We start from the raw sequence: 13,931 nt of genomic DNA on the forward strand, positions 1-13,931 counted from the left end.
CTTCTAAAGGATGGTTCTATCTGAGATTGATAAAGGAGTGAAGCAAATGCCCTAACAAATGCATAAATCATCCGTCTATACCAACACTCCCTTTCCACCAGCCTTTCTAAGATGCTGCAAATGCTAGTGATCAGTCACACCCATGTCAGCACATTGCTAGTGGCCGGCGTTGCCATTATATTTTTTCCTCGGCTGGTCTCTCCTATAATTCTCAGATATTTTAGTGTTGCTCACGTAGATTCTTCAGGACTGCAACTACCTCTGTGTTTCCACTCTAAAGCCACCCAGCCCAGTTCTGATCTTGCATCGGTAGCCCACGTATTGATATGTACCTGAGAACTTTCATGTTATTCTTCCTTGTTATGACTTACTCTCTGTAATGCATGATACTTGCTGCTGAATTTTGTGAAAGCTTTATTTTCTCAGCATTTATCACTTCAGCCAAGTGGTCTATTTCTTCCATGATTTTGCTTTGGGGGGTTTCCATGCTGACCCCTTAACACTGTAGTATCACAGGCTCCCTCAGTGAATAGGCTCGGACAGATTATGCCAGGAATGTCTCACCGCTTGATCATTTCTGCCATCTTCTTTGCATCAGTACCCTGGCCAAGGAATTGGGGCTGGAGAGCAAATCAGTACCAAGCTCTGTGGACCAAAATAAGATCACAGTTTTATTAATCATCTACTCTGTAGGAGACTCTACCAATTAATTTATCTTATTAGAACTGGTTTTTGTGGGTTTTTTTTGATGCCCCAGCAGCCTTTCTTGTATCTTTTATGTGTAGCAGTGGTTCCAATTTGGGAAGTTCAATTATATTTATCCTAGAATCAAACATGTAACAAATGGTGTATCCAGAGACAGAGGGCTGGGTCAGCTAAGAGTCAATTTACACAAACTGCTAAGGAGATTCTTGGGAGTAAAAAGGGTGGGAAAAGCAAGCAAGCATCCAGGAATGTTAGTGTGTGTGTGTGTGTGTGTGTGTGTCTGTGTGTGTGTGTGTGTGTCTGTGTATCTGTGTGTCTGTATGTGTGTTTTCTAAAGTTAAAGCATCGAGAGGCTGAGGGGGGTGTTCTCACTGGGACACTACATCTGCTGTTCAGATTCTCTTTTATCCTAGACCCAAGGACCTAAGCCTGAATCCTGGGGGAAGAGATCTACGGTAAGAAAGCCAGTGAATGCTCTGAATCACTGGGACCCTAATTACACTGTAGCATAAGCCTTGCCAGAACAGGTGACCCACATTAAGGCCTCTGACTTCACTAAATACATACCAGTGTAACACTATTGTGGCATGGGATGAGGAGGGGATTTTTATCCCTGAACTTTCAAAAGTTGTATCTGATTTGATGGTGAAATCTTCTCATAATGTGTATGTTTATCAAACACTCAAATATAGTACAACTTTATCAATTATACCTCAGTAAGGCTTAAAAAAACATCTAATTTACATTTTTTGAAAAGCTCTGAAGTATCTCCAACAAGTTAAATAGAATCTCCATGTTCAAATTTGTTGCAAATGCTTACATAGATATTAAATTTGAACTTGAAGGGTATACTTTAAAAAACTGAATTTGTAATTCACAGCAAGTAACAGTGATGTTTTGGCCACCACAATTTCTTTCTTTCTTCTTTTGTTTTTGTTTTTGTTTGTCCATAGAAATATAGGTCAGTTGTTACTCTATGTTAACTTGCTTTGTCAAGTAACATTTACACACAGTGAAATGCACAATCTTATGAACACTAATACATATCACAACCTCAACCAAAATATAAAATATTGCCCTATCTCTTCGTCTATGGATGGACATGGACAGGTTACTTCCATGTCTTGGCTATTGTAAATAATACTGCAATAAACTACTTTTTGAAGTAATCTCTTTAATTTCCTTGAGTAAATACCCTGTAGTGGAATTATTGGATCAAAATGGTACTTCTATTTTTTTAATTTTTTTCAGGAACCTCCATACTGTTTCCCACAGTGGCTGCACCAATTTGCATTCCCACCAACAGTTCCAGAGGGTTCATTTTTCTCTGGCCAACACTTGCTGTTTTTTGTGTTGCTGATTTTAGCCATTCTGACAGGTGTGAGGTGGTATGTCATTGTGATTTTGGTTTGCATTTTCCTGATGATGAGTGATGTGGAGGATCTTTCCAGTGTCTTGTGGCCATCTGGTAGTTGCGCTCGGGAGGGAGGTGGGGAAATGTGGGAAATAGGTGAACAGGATTAAGAGGACACTTAACTATGATGAGCGCTGAGTAATGTATTGCTGAATCATAGAATTGCTGAATCAATATATTGTGCACCTGAAACTAATATAACACTACATGTTAATTATATTGGAATTTTATAAATATGTAAATAAATAAATGTATTACATGTATATATAAACCTATATATAAATTATATCAATATTTCCATTTGACTATTTAAAAAATGTCCTTTCTGCCTCATTACAGTCAGTCACGGCCCCCTAAAGGCAGCCATATTCTTCCTTCTATCACCATAATTGGCTATTCCTGAATACCATAAATAAGAAATCATGTAGTATTTATTCTCTTATCTATTGCTTCTTTTGCTCAATTTAATATTTTAAGAATGGTTTAGCATATCAATTAAACTATCCTTTTTAAAAACTTTGAGTAGTTTTTCATTCTAATAATTTACCAGAATGTGTTTAACCATTTCCCACTTAATGATGAACATTAGAGTTGTTTCTGGTTTGGGACTATTCTGAATAAAGCTGTTCTAAACAATTTGTGCATGTGTATCATGAACATACGTTTTCACTTCTTTTAGATAAATACCTGTGTAGAATCATAGCCTCCCAAGGATAGCCACTTCTAATCCCCAGAACCTGTGAAGAAGTTAGGTCTATGGCAGAAGGGCAATCCAGGTAGCAGATGGAATTAATGTTGCTAATGAGCGGACCTTCAACTAGGGAACCTGTCTTGGATATCCAGGTGGACCTAATGCAATCACGAGCTCCTTAAATATGAAGAGGAAGGCAGGAGAGTCAGTGTTCAAGCGATGTGGAGAGAGAAAGAACCAGAGGGTCACAAGCCAGGGCGGATAAGCTGTCTCTAGAAGCTGGAAAAGGTACGAAAGCAGATTTTCTCCTGAAGAAAGGAATGGAGCTCTGTCATCACCTGAGTTTAGCTGGTGAGACTCATTTTGAATTTCTGAATGCTAGAAGAGTAATATAAAAACTTTGTTTGGGTTTGAGCCACTAAGTTTGTGATAATTTGTTAGAGCAGCAATATTGATATTGATACTCATGTTTTGTACAGTATCAATGAGTGGAAATGCTAAGTCATATGGTAAGCATATAACTAACTTCATAAGGAGCTAGATTTTTCTAACGTGTACCAATTTACATTTACTCCATTAGTGGTATGTAAGAATTTAGTTGCTCCACAAACTCGCCAACAATTAGCGTTGTGTGTCTTTCATTTTTGAGCTTTTTTGTTGAAAGTTAAATATTATCACATTTTAGTTTTCATTTGTCTGACTAATGATATTAGGCACATTTTCACGTACCTGTTTGTATATTCAGGGAAATGTCTGTTAAAGACCTTTGTTCATTTTTAATTTTGCTGTTTGCTTTTTTATTAATTATGAAAGCATTTCCTATATTCTGAATATAAATTCTTTGTCAGATACAGGTGTTGTGAACATGTTCCTTCCATCTGAGTCTTGTTTTTCCTTTTTTTTTTTTTTGACATGTATTGATAAGCAGACATTTTAAAATTGAATCAAGTTAAACTTATCTCTTTAGTTTCATATTTACAGTTCCTTGTGTTCTGGCTAAAAAATATTTGTTTAGCCCAAGGTCATGATATTAATTATTCTTCTATCTCTTATGCTAGAAGAGTTTACAGTTTCAGCTTTTAATTTTTATATGTGACAGGAGGCACCGATCAAGGTTTACTGTTTACTTTATCTACTTGATGCAACACTATTTGTTGAAAAGACTTTCTTTTCCCATTAAATTGCATTGACATCCTATAACCTTGTAAGTAGTTAGATATTTCTGCATTTCGTATTTGTTTCCATTTATCTGTTTGCATTCTTATTCTAATACTACAGTGTCTCAATTAGTGTCCCGTAATATTGATTCCTAAAATTAGTGTAATGCTTCCACATTTCTCCCCTTTCTTGAGGGTTTTTTTTTTATTCTAGTTGTATGTTTTATATGTTTTAGAGTTTGCTTGTCGGTATCTATGCTATGATTTTTTTTAATGGCAATTGATTTGGAGATAATAGGTATCTTAAACATTGAATTTATTTGTTTTTATTTAATTTTTTAAATTATTTTTGAGAGAGACACAGAGAGGGAGACAGAGCATGAGCAGGGGAGGGGCAGAGAGAGAGGGAGACACAGAATCCAAAAGTCTGAGCTGTGAGCACAGAACCCGAAGCAGGTCTTGAACTCATGAGCCATGAGATCATGACCTGAGCTGAAATCAAATGTTTAACAGAGTGAGTCTAAGATTTGGAGTTTCTGTACTCTGTGTAGAGGACTTAAATATGTATTTCATTAAATTTATCACCCCCAACCATTTTTTGGTACTGTTAAATGACATTGCTTACAATTGTATTCTAAATTTTGTTGCTAATATATTGAATTCATTCGATTTTATTGTATTCTGACCTCTTATCCTAGGATCTTTCTCATTCATTAGTCGGTATCATTTTTTTAGGTTTCATAGCGTTTTATACATATGCAATCATGAAATCATGTCCTCTATGTATAAAGACAAATTTATTTCTTCCGTTCTAATCTTTACACCATTTCTTTTATCCTGCCTTATTGCACTGGGTACAAAATTCAGTACAATGTTTGGAGAAGTAGTGAGAGTGAACATCTTCACTTTGTCTTTTATATTGGGGGAAAGTACTAATATATATATCAACTATAATGTTAACTGGAAGTTTTTCACAGATGCCATTTATAAATGATGTGTTTTTCTATGCTTAGTTTGAGAATTTGTCATGAATGTGTTAAATGTCATCAAAAGCTTTTTCTTTGGCTTCAACTAAGGTAATGATTTTTTTCTTTATTCTGCTATTATGATTGCTTAAAATCTTCACAACCTTAAATCCTGAGATAAATTTCACTTGATTATTATATTATCTTTTTACATAATTCTGGATTCTATTTGCTAATATTTGGTTAACAATTTTTAGTAGTTTAATAAGAAATATTAGTCCATAATTTCATTTTTATGTAACATTCTTATTTATGCTGGTATTGTAGGTATGCTGACTTCTTGAAATGACATAGAAAATATTGCCACATCTTATATTTTTCCAAAATAGTTGATGTAAAATTGTTAATCATCCATTAAATATCTGATAGAATTCACCGGTGAAGTTATCTGGACCTGATGTTTTCTTGGCAGAGAAACTGCTTACTTATAAGTTAGATTTCTTTAATAGGTAGAATACTGTTTAAATTTTCTATTTTTATTTTGTCAGTTTTAGAGAGTTTTTTTCTAGTATTTTATCCATTTCATGTTATTTGTCAAATTCATTGGTACAAAGTTTTATATAAATTTTTCTTTAGCAGAATATGATGTTTTTACATGTTTTGTTTAGACTTCTACTTGGGATTTATTGATTTCTTAAATATGTATGGTATTGTTTTTGTTTTTTTAACCAAATTTAGGAAATCTTCAGTTGTTTCCTCAGTATTTTCTTTTCTGATGCATTCTTGGAATTTTTTCCCCGGTGCTTTATATGTTTGACTACTCAGTATTGCCTCATGAGTCACTGAGGCTTTCTTGATATTTTAAATATTTTTCTCTTCTTCAATATGGATAATACTTTCTATATATAATCTGTTGGTTAACCCCTCAAAAAGTAGTTCTGTTTTTGTTCTAGAATTTCAGTTTGATTATTCTTAGTTTCCCTCCAGCCCCTGAAATTTGTCCATCTTTCCCTTTAAGTCCATGAATCTTTATAATAGCTGCTTTAAAACCCAAATCTGCTCTCTTCTGGTTTTTTTCTCTTAGCACCTATTGTCATTAGATGCTTTTTCCTTTGATTTCCTGCATTTTCTCCTGCCGAATATTTTTTAATCGTGTATGTTTACTTTGTAGAGCTTCATATTTATTGTCCTTATTTTAGTTTGCTTTATCAGTCAGTTAATTGGTAGATTATCTTGACCCTTTTAAGTTTGTTTTTGTGTGGTGGATTCATTTGAGGTTTTTCTTATTGGGCCTAGGGTATTTTCTTTCCTATAAGGTATAGTCTTTATGAAATCTTAATTGGATCCCTGCATTACTCAGTGAGGTCACTCCACTCCAGGTGGCCCAGATTTTGACTTTTAGCCCTGTGCAACCTCTAACGTCTCTGCTACTTTTGGCCTCTCAGAAGCCATTTTCTGCTAGGTCTTGTGAACTCAGAGCCTGAGCATTGAGTTTCTTAGCCCTCAGCGAAGGAACAAAGGAAGGCCTCATGCAGACTTCCGGGGTGACTTCCCTATACCACTACTTCATTTTCCATTCCCGACATTTCTGACCTTTCCATTGCTTCAGGAGCTTCCAACTCTACTCTGTGCCTCCTCAGCTCCAGGAGATTCCTCTCTCCTGGACCTATCTTCCTACTGCAAGGTTCTGGAAAGTGTCCCAGTCATCTGGGGATGAGAAGCCTACCTTACGGGTTTTCCCCTTTCTGAAGGATGATAGAACTGCTCTTTGTGTTCAATGCCTGAAAGTCATTGTCTCACATTATTGTCAAGTTGGTATAATTATTTATGTAGGAGGAGCAGTTCAAAACAAGTTACTTGCAGTCACCAGAAGCCAAAGCCCTCTAGCACATTTATTTAGTACCTACTGTGTATAAAACAGTATGCTAATCATCATGGCACACAAAGAAAGAAATGTTATCTTCGTTCCAAGACTGATAATAAAGGTGCGTATGTAAAATATAAGACACATGGACTTTTTTTTTTCCATCCATGGAAGGCACCAAGGCCTTTTCTATCTGAGACTTTCCAAATGTAATTCCTTCTGTTTTAAATTCTTCCTTCTCCTCCTGGCCTGAATTACTTTTATTCACCCATTAGATCTCCTGCTAAAAATGTTGCTTCCTCACAAGAGTCTTCTCTGACCTTCCCCTCTAAATTGTTTTCTTTAAGATTATTCTTATGGTACCCTGTAATTTTCAGATGCAATTACTACAGTTTCTCTTTATATATATTGGATTATTTGGTTATACATTTCGTAAGTACAAGACTATATTTTCTTCACTGCTGTGTCCCTCAACCAATCATAGAATCGAAAAAGTAGCATGGGGGGGGTCCCTGAATGGCTCAGTCAATTGAGCATCCAGCTCTTGGTTTTGGCTCAGGTCATGATCTCACAGTTTATGGGTTCAAGCCCCGCATCAGGCTCTGCACCATCAGTGGGATTCTCTCCCTCTCTGCCCCTCAAAATAAATAAACTTTAAGAAAAAGGCATAAAAATATTTCTTGAGTGAGTAAATAAAGGGATAAGTGTCACAATTAGCATAGAAAAGAGCCAATGTTTTTCTATAGGACACTCACTTTCAATTGAGTTGATCAGAGAAAGTCTTAAAAGATGGGATTTTGGAAGGAAGAGATAAGAAAAGAGGCTTTATAGATAAGAAATTGGCATGAGTCTAAAAAGTGCAAGTCCTATTTTAGGAGGTTGTAACTAGGCTTGTTTTGCTAGAGGATTTATTAGGATGGCCAAGAGAAATAAAGTTTGGAAGGCAGATGGAGTTTAAACTTATTTTAGCAGCCTGGTGATTACCAGTTTGTAACACTTGAATCTCTAATACCAATTAGTGCATGCAATATCTTCTAAAGTTGTAACTTACTTGAAAAAACTAGGAATTACATAAGTGCTAAGAATTACATAATTTCATAAAAAGACATCTGCTGAAGTTGATACCCATACATTTTAGTCCCTACATATGAAGTTTAATTTGGTTGATAAAGTACACTTCTGGCAGCCTTGTCGAACACCCTATACAAGACCAAGAGTAAACTTTTTGGCCAGTGGTTCATAGCCCTACTGGTATTAAATAAATCATGTATTTGAAGTAACCTGCAGATGGATGTTTTGGAGAGTGGGCTGTAATACAGTTCCGGGAAACCATGGTCTCGCTTCTTAAGCCTGTAGGAGAACATTTAGAGCAAGTGAATGATGATGAGGACTCCATGCAAACAGAAGTAGAAAGTGGAGGGGGTCCTGGGAAGCCAGATGCCATGCCAATTGTGAGATTCTTGCAGTGTGCATGCTCCAGTTACTTTCTCCACTTGTAGTTAAGCACAGAAGTATAAATGAGTTGTCTATTGACTGCCTCATGCTATTCATTCTCAGAGCAGTTGCAGGTGAGGCTTTCTCAAAGGCACAAGCCACCTCCAGGAACCAATTAGTCTCTCCTACTCCCCTGGTCCTGCTAGTGTAACCCACTCAGTCACAAGGGATCCTGAACAGCACCATTAACAGCACCCTCCCCAGCTGCCTTAACAGAATGTATTAGATTTCCCTCAACTTTACTTCCTCAAAGTGGTGTCATATAATGTGAGAAGCTGAGTGATGTTACACTGGCCGCATAAATGAAGTGTGAGAAATTCTCCACATGGGCTGATCGGTAACTAACTACACTATGAGACCACGTCCTCTCTGATCCCACCCTCATATGGGAAGGAGGAAGTGTGACCAATAAGAAGCTGACTCACCTGGTGGCATTAGTGGCATTTGTTGCAAACTAATCCTCAGCTTGAAACATTCCCGTTATCTCTGCTCTGGAAAGTGGAGCTGACTTTAAAAGATGGCTGCTTCTTCCCAGCCAACTAAGTGCTACATGTCTTTATATCCATTCAAAGTCATGTCACTGGAAAGCCTCCCCTCTAGATCCAGTTTTCTTCTGTATGCATGTTTTCCCATTCCTGGCATCCTGACCCCTGAAAAGCAGCAACAAGTCACAATGAACTATAGGGCCTCCTTGGAAACTCAGCTGCCTGCCTTTGAACTCAAATTTCACCAGTGATTAGTACACGACTTGGGCAAATTAACCTCTCTGTCTTAGTCGCTTCACATATAAAATAGAGATGATAGGGTGCCTGGGTGGCTCGCCTGTTCAAGTGTCTGACTCTTGGTTTCAACTTAGGTCATGATCTCACTGTTTCGTGAGTTCAAGCCCCACCTCAGGCTTTGCAGTGAGTGTGGAGCCTGCTTGAGATTCTCTCTCTCCCTCTTTCTCTGCCTTTCCCTCACTCAAGCTGTCTGTCTCAAAATAAATATTTTCACGAATAATAAAATGGAGATAATGGTATCTATACCATTTCATAGGGTTGTTTTAAGTTTGTTAACTATTATCATAATTTTAATTCAATTTTTATTTGGCTCCTCCATTACACACAGAATATTTATTGAAAACCTATGTGCCAAGCATGCTATTCAACATACATAGGCAAAATCTCTACCTTTTAGGGGTTTAGATTCTAGTGAACCAGAGAGAAAAATAAGTAATGCAAATAATTTTAAACCACAATATGTTAAAAATGAGGGTTGTTTTTTTTTTTAACGTTTTAATGTTTATTCTTGAGAGCGAGAACATAAGCAGGGAAGGGGCAAAGAGAGAGAGGGAGACATAGAATCTGAAGCAGGCTCCAGGCTCGGAGCTGTCAGCACAGAACTCCATGTGGGGCTGGAACTCATGAACTGTGACATCATGACCTGAGCTGAAGTTGGACCCTCAAACTGACTGAGCCACTCAGGCACCCCAAAGTGATTTTTTTTTAAATAGAAAAAAATAGAATGGAGAAAGGAGAATCGGAGGTGTTTATGCAGTAGATAGTAATTTTAAGTTAGTTCGGTCATGGAAGGTCTCCTTGAGGAAGAGACATTTGAGCAAACAGGTTACTGAGTAAAAATTGTTCTCCCTGGAACTGTTAGACATGCTCTGAGATGGGCGTGTATGAGGTTTGTGGGAGGGCAGGGAAGCCAGTGTGGAAGGAGTAGAATGAACAAGGAGAGAAAACAAGGAAATGAGGTTAGAAAGGGGGGGGGCTGGACCTTTTGGACCAGTGCAAAGACCCCAGCTTTTGTGCTCAGTGACATGGAAGCCGTTGCAGGACTTTAAGTGCTAACGTGGTGTCTGAGTTGGCATTCTGAAAGTCCCACTTTTGATTCTCTGTTGAGAATAGGCAATGTGTGAGGTAGCAAAACTGAAAAACCTATTAGGAAACTAGCTGAAACCCACATGTGAGAGGATAGTGGCTCAGACCTAGTAGCAGAGGAGCGGTTAAGATGCAGATTCTGAATACATCTTGAGAATAGAAACGAAGAACTGCCTAATGGAATGCTGACAGAGGCACCATAGAAGGGGAATTATCTCCCTCGCCCACCAGAAAATCCCAAACACCCTCCATGTTTGTTGTTCCTTAATGGTGTATCTCGGGCGAAGTAGCAAAATGCCTGGTACATTGTTCAATGAGAAAAGGAAAACAATACTCTAAGCGGTTGAAGTTTAAACTATAATATATTTTTTAATGTTTATTAATTTTGAGAGGGAGAGAGCACAAGTAGGGGAGGGACAGAGAGAGAGAGAGAGAGAGAGAGAGAGAGAGAGAGAGAGAGACCAAGAGACAGAATCCAAAGCAGGCTTCAGGATCTGAGCTGTAAGCACAGAGCCTGATGCAGGGCTTAAACCCATGAATCGTGAGATCGTGATCTGCGCCCAAGTCAGACACTTAACCAACTGAGAAACCCAGGCACCACTACAATATTTATTTTTTATCAGAAGTTGTTTTTTTGTCTTTCTTTTTTTTGTTTTTTTTTTCCACTCTTGACCAGAACAGTACTATCCAAAAACTTAAGACCTTGAAAAGTCTTTTAGTAATCAGTAGGTTGAAGGGTGCAAATTAAATTGGAGTATAGGGAGACAGAATACTTTATTTTTTGCTTAGTAAATTATCTATTAAAGTCAAATAACCCTCCATGCATAGTACTCCTCCCTGGTGGCCTGAATCATTGCTATTTTGTATACACGTCAAATGCATATTGGCACTTCTAGCCATTTAAATTGTGAAGCAGCCTACGTACATATTGTACTGACCCTTTACACGTATAGCAGGATTGGGGTACCTGGATGGCTCAGTCAGTTAAGCATCTGACTCTTGATTTTAGCTAAGGCCATGATCTCACGGTTTGTGGGTTTGACCCCTGTGTTGGGCTATGTAACGACAGTGCTGAGCCTGCTTGGGATTCTCTCTCTCTCTCTCTCTCTCTCTCTCTCTCTCTTTCTCTCTCTGCCTCTCCTGCTTGCTTGCTTGCACTCTCTCTCTTAAAATAAACTTAAAAAATTTTTAGATGTATAGTATCATCAACTTGGTTATCACCAGGTCTTGTTCTTGGAGTCACCCAATAAAAAATTATTTTTGCATGTACCTCATTTCATTAATTTTCTATGGTTTTATTAGTAAGTCATTAGAGAGGAGGCACACTGGACCAGGAATTTCTATCAAAGACGGGATATTTATTTTGCCCTACTTGTAATCATTGTTCCTCTACAAATGAATTTGGAAGATTCAGGGCAAGAGGTTATGCCAGCTAAAAATTATCTCTTGCCTTCCCATACTTTAGACCTACTTACTATATACCATTTGCAAGTGTAAAGTAGTGTCAGTTTTTAATTTGCTTCCTAAGGTGCTGTAAGGCCTGTTTGACAAAAAGTAGAAAGTGTGCCTTTTCTTTTTCCAAGTAGGTAGAATGTCTTTCCCTTATTCATGCTATGATATGCTCTTCCTGGTGACCCTAGAATACATTTGGGCATTTTGAATCTCGGAACAGAAGAAGGGAACCCAGATTTAGTCAATAAACTTGGTCATCTTAACACTGATAGTTCAATACTTCCTCATAGCTGGTCAGGGTATTTTTAGCTAAACAAAGGCCATTAATTTCACATAGACTAATGCTTAACGATATCTTGATGTCCCATGGACAGAAAATCCATGTTTTCTGGAGTGATTCAATATGAAATAAACCTAGAAGGTCAAAATTCCAAACAAGTTGCAGGTTTTGCCCATAAAAGCCTTACTGTCAAACTATGGTCAAGGACACCATAAGACCAATTTTAACCCATGTGACTAATCTGAAACCAAATGGCAGCCATTGGACATTGGGAAATCTGCATCTTTTACGTGGTAGGTCTCTGGTAAAATATGATCAGTAAATTCACAAAATCATTTTGTTCCCCAAAACATTAGCTAGCCTCTGTCTGAAATGACTTGCCTCATACACATAAGGGTTTTGTTATTTTTTATTTTTTAATTTTTTATTTTAATAGTTTTATTTTTGAGACAGAGCATGAGTGGGGGAGAGGCAGAGAGAGGGAGATGCAGAATATGAAACAGGCTCTAGGCTCTGAGCTGTCAGCACAGAACCCAATGCGGGGCTCGAACCCATAAACTATGATAAGACTTGAGCTGAAGTTGGCCACTTAACCAACTGAGCCACCCAGGTGCCCCTTAAGGTTTTTTTTTTTTTTAAACAAAATGTCTACATGCTAAAAAAGAGGAACATGAAAAAGCTATATGTGGAAGGACACAAAGCTGCTTCAAAAAAAAAAAGTGTCAACGGTGAAATCACATCGATTTAAAACTGAAAACACCTATTGGGTATATGGTTATTTGGGGAGCTGTCTATCTCTAAATGTCTATTTCCAACTTCTTGTATAACCAAAGGAAATGCAATGGAAAAACAAAAATTTATCCTTGGGGGAAGAGGGATGGTGTGCAATAATGAAAAAAAAAATCCTTGATTAAAAGCAGCCTCACCATGCATCAATAGCATCATTAGCTGTTAGGCTTCAGGATTTTTAATAAGGAATCAAAGACCAAAATGAGAATGATTTAGAATCTATTATTCAGAAGGCAAGAAATTGGAATGATAATCATATCAAATGAGCCAAAAATAAGGGATTAAGGAAAGGTATTTAAAAGTGAGCAAGAATAAAATGTACAAATTTAAGCCAAAGCCGGCTAATACCTCATTACAATGACTTGACATTTAAGTTGGGCCCACGATTGCGAATCCAGCCCTTTAAAAATTGCACTTTTATTAATAAAATCAACCAGCTACATTCTGTGGCTTTATAGGAGTACGCCAGAAATGACTATTTTGATAGCTAAATTTGAACCATTTTCCCATAAACTGGAACTTTGCAAAGTGGCACAGTGGAGACACGCGAAGCCGTGATGACATTTTTCAGCTAAAAGTCCTACGCGATGACCCAGCCATCTGCCTACCTGGACTTCCCTCCCTCCCTGCTTATTCATTCAAATAACTTCCATCTCCGTGCTGCGCCATATGCCCACACACCAAAAGAAATACCCCAAACTCTAAAATCTCGTAATATCTTGGAGAACAGATGCATTTGCAGAAACCCTCGGAGGATCTGTGTCATGTGGGGCCTTAACGCTTTGTTCCTGTGCGGTACACAGGAAGTAAATCACATACTTCAAGTACTGGACATTAATAATATCCCCATCCTCAAAGGAGGACCCCCTCGTAATGGAAAGATTATTCTCCAAACCTCATCAGCGGTGCCAGCCTCAAGGTGACTCACTCTCCCACCTGAACCTGCAGCAATTTCTTCCTCCACTGCTCTTGCCAGACATTAGCTGTTGCCATCCTCCACAAAGGGACATTAATAGTCCTGGAGGAAATGCGCTGTTTTTGTTCTTGCTTTTTGTGCCCTCCCTGGTTGCTCATTAACTTATATCTGCCCTCTAGGAATACAGCTAGTAATCCTCTAAGGTGAGGCAGAGAACTCTTGCCACTTCACAGATAAAAAATAGAGGGAAAAGGTTTTTAAAAAGTGAATTATTAAAGCCAAGGTAACTCATTATTCATGAACCAGAGATCAGCTACTTTGAATGCCCTTAATGTT

General features: G+C 37.8%; 1 long non-coding RNA gene across 1 annotated transcript; it reads right to left on the bottom strand.

Annotated features, from left to right (window-relative positions):
- Positions 1-397: 397 nt before the first annotated feature.
- LOC115302902 lies at positions 398-13,688 on the bottom strand. Its single transcript, XR_003913705.1, has 2 exons — positions 13,575-13,688; positions 398-645 (listed from the first exon to the last, which is right to left on the bottom strand). It is a non-coding gene; the product is annotated as an uncharacterized LOC115302902 (long non-coding RNA).
- Positions 13,689-13,931: the final 243 nt, after the last annotated feature.

The sequence above is a fragment of the Suricata suricatta genome, chromosome 9 (assembly GCF_006229205.1).
Source record: "Suricata suricatta isolate VVHF042 chromosome 9, meerkat_22Aug2017_6uvM2_HiC, whole genome shotgun sequence".
Classification (NCBI taxonomy): Eukaryota; Metazoa; Chordata; class Mammalia; order Carnivora; family Herpestidae; genus Suricata; species Suricata suricatta.